General features: G+C 36.6%; 1 pseudogene; it reads left to right on the top strand.

Moving 5' to 3' along the window:
- Positions 1 to 3,636, top strand: part of LOC112502673 — an 8,392-nt pseudogene extending 4,756 nt beyond the window's left edge.

Raw genomic sequence — 3,636 nt, 5'->3', positions numbered from 1 at the left:
CAGATCTCAAGTTTTTGATCATATATTCACTTTGCTTTTCTACCATTGCTTTGAATGTAACAAAACAAGAGAAAGCTTCTGATTTTTCTTTCAAGAAATAGATCCAAATCCTTCTACTGAAATCATCTATAAATGTCAAAAAATATCTACTTCCACCAAAAGAGGTTGTTCTCATAGGTCCACAGATGTCGGTGTGGACCAGTTCCAACTGTTTTGATGCTCTTCCCGACTTATCATGAGGAAAAGACTCCCTAGTATGTTTACCAAGTGCACATCCTTCACATACTTGGTCAATGGTAGTAATAGATGGTAGTCCCCTTACTATTTCATTCTTATGCATATGAGATAGAGTGCTGAGATTGACATGACCGAATCTATTATGCCATAATATAGATGTTTCTTTAACATTCATTGTTAAAGATAAGAAATCCTCATTGTCGAATTTAATGGGAAACATCTTATTGTTGGGCATAGTAATTTTTCCAATTAAGAGACTATTGGAATCAGTGATTTCACAGCCCCTATCTTTGAAGAGAACTCCATACCTTTGAGTATAAGCTGTCCTACACTTAAGAGATTGTGTTTAAGGCCAGGAACATAAAAAACATCAGAGATTATCTTTTCTCTCCCTATAAAGTTGATTGAGATCTCCCCATTCCCATGCACACTAAGCTTCTTATTGTCTCCCGTTCTAACATCCTTTTTATTGGTCTCTTCTAAGTTTAGGAACATATTTTTATTCCCTGTCATATGATTGCTACAGCCGCTGTCCAAATACCACAAATCACTTAAGTTGTCCTCTTGAATGCTAAGCATCATCAACATGTTGTCATCGTTATGACTATCTTCTTTATGTATAAAGCTAGCAGTCTTATTTTCTTCTGCAAGTCTTTTTCTATAGAATTTAATGGTATGACCCAACTTATTACAATAAAAACATTTTATTTAAGAGTAAGGCTTACCTTTTCCTTTGCCCCTGAAATTCCCTGGTGTTTGTTCTTCTTTGCTCGCATCCATTGCCTTATATTTATCACTCGAACTTGTTTCCCACATGGACTGAGTTTGGAAGGCATTGTCCATAGGGAGCATCAAATTGCCTCATGCGTAATTCATGAGACTGTAGTGTGCCCAACAGAGTTTCCAAAGAAAAATTAGATAAGTCTTTGGATTCTTTTATGGCTACAACGACGTACTCGAACTTTCTGGTAAGGCTGCGTAGAATCTTTTCAACGACCCTTCTGTCATCGATACTTTCGCCACTTAATCTCATATGATTTAGGAGAACAATCACTCTTGTGTAGTATTCCTCCACATTTTCTGTTTCCTTCATTTTAAGATTATCAAACTCACATATGAGAGTTTCTAATCGCATAGTCTTTACCTTCTCCTCTCCTCTGTATGACTTAAACAATATCTCCCAAGCCTCCTTTGCTGTTTGAGATGAAGATATCCTTTCGAACACGTTGTCATCCACAGCCTGATAAATCAAAAACAGAGCCCTCTTATCCTTTTTCTTCGCTTCATTGAGGAGCGTCATTTGTTGTGCTGTTAGTGCCGTGGGATTTTCCGCTTCGTTAATCCCTTCTTCGATGATTGCCCACAAGTCTTGAGATTCAAACATAACTTTTATTTGAATGCTCCAATGGAAGTAATTTCTTCCATTTAGTTTGGGCAATTGAATCTGGGAAACATTTAAAGAATTCGAAGCCATATGATCGTGGCTCTGATACCATTTGATAGAAGATATCAGAGTTATTTAACAGAAACTACTTGATGTATATTTAAACATCAAACTATACATTCACATTGGAGCAAGTTTGAGAGACATACGGGACATATATATAGGCAACCAAATGTTGCCATGACAGGAAGGAACAGACACACCTGTTCCAAATGACACAACTGTTTAGAAACAGTTTTTGGCGGACAGGTACATAACCGCCAATAACTGATACAAACTAACGATTATTCWACAGCCCGTTAACTATACTAACGACACTTGATGTTTAGCTTATAATTTAACATCCCTTGCAGTTGCTACAGGATTCAGAACACCTGATGAGATAATGAAGGTATCTCATAAATTTAGAGAAGAGATTGGACGAGGCGGTGGTGGTATTGTGTACAAAGGCATACTGCCTGACACCCGAGAGGTAGCAATTAAACGACTAAATGAGGTTGGCCAGGGAGAAGCTGAATTTCTAGCGGATATGAACATAATTGGGAAGATAAATCATATGAACTTGATAGAAACATATGGATATTATGCTGAGGGAAAGCATAGGATCTTGGTCTATGAGTACATGCAGAGTGGCTCATTAGCTAAGAACTTAAGTGCAAATCAGCTTGATTGGCGGAAGAGATTTGAAATTGCAATAGGTGTGGCCAAAGGGTTAGCTTATCTACATGAAGAATGCTTGGAGTGGGCTTTGCACTGTGATCTTAAACCACATAACGTATTGTTGGATGCTGATTACAATCCAAAAGTGGCAGATTTTGGCTTGTCCAAGCTATTCAACCGAGGTGCAATAGAAAATTCCATATTTTCCAAGATACGAGGTACTAGAGGGTATATGGCTCCAGGTTCAATCTTCCAATTACCTCAAATGTGGATGTTTATAGCTACAGGATGATTGTGCTAGAGATGGTAACAGGTCGGAGTCCAACATGTGATCAAACAAGTGATGATAACCAAAGGGTGGACCAAAAAAGGCTTGTAAGTTGGATGAGAGAGGTCCTTGGAAGTTTGACAGAAACGCAAATCGTAGAAATATTTGATCCAACTAGGGTTGGTAACGGGTCAGGTTGGGTTCAGGTTCAATCTATTTATTAAACAGGTTGAAAATCTCAACTCAACCCAACCCAACCCATTTAATTAAATGGGTTGAGATTTTTCAACCCAACCCAACCTGTTATCTAAATAAGTTGATAGCGGGTTGACATGCTTACGATTTTATTAACCCAACCTGTTAAATAAATGGGTTGAATCTGGGTTGACCCATTTAATTTTAAAATTTTAAATAAAAAAAAGACTAGACTATTTAATTTTTTTTTTTTGAATAAAACACAATCACAAATATAAACAAATTGTTCAAAGTTTGAGTAAACACAATCACATAAAATATATATAAGTTGGATTGGACTTTGGAGGTGATAATGGAGTAATGGACTAAAGGGTTTTCTTAGGGTTTCATGATGATTAAAAATAATGGAGGCGATTGCAATTTGGAGTTTTATATTACGACGGTAGGAATTTTATTTAAGAATAAAACAAAATAAAAAATAAAAATACTAGATATAATATTAAGAATAAAATAAAATTATATAATATTTTAAATGGGTTGAAAATAAGTCGAAAAATTCCACCCAACCCAACCCATTTATTTAAATGGGTTAGGCAGGTTGACCCATTTATTTAAATGGGTTGAAAATCTCAACCCAATCTACTAAGTTTGGGTTGGGTTCGAGTTGAGTTAGCGGGTTGAGTCATTTTTAACTACGATGGATGGATATGATAAGGGTCAGGTACAAATTCTTATAACATTGGCTCTCCAATGTGTTCAGGAAGATACCGATGCCAGACCAACCATGAGTAAGGTCGTGAAGATGCTTCTCCACCCTGTGATGGATGACTAA

Source organism: Cynara cardunculus, unplaced genomic scaffold (assembly GCF_001531365.2).
Source record: "Cynara cardunculus var. scolymus isolate 2C unplaced genomic scaffold, CcrdV1 Un_Scaffold_1758, whole genome shotgun sequence".
NCBI classification, from domain to species: domain Eukaryota; kingdom Viridiplantae; phylum Streptophyta; class Magnoliopsida; order Asterales; family Asteraceae; genus Cynara; species Cynara cardunculus.
The sequence above is the reverse complement of the archived record's forward strand: the minus strand, read 5'-3'. Positions and strand labels throughout refer to the sequence as shown.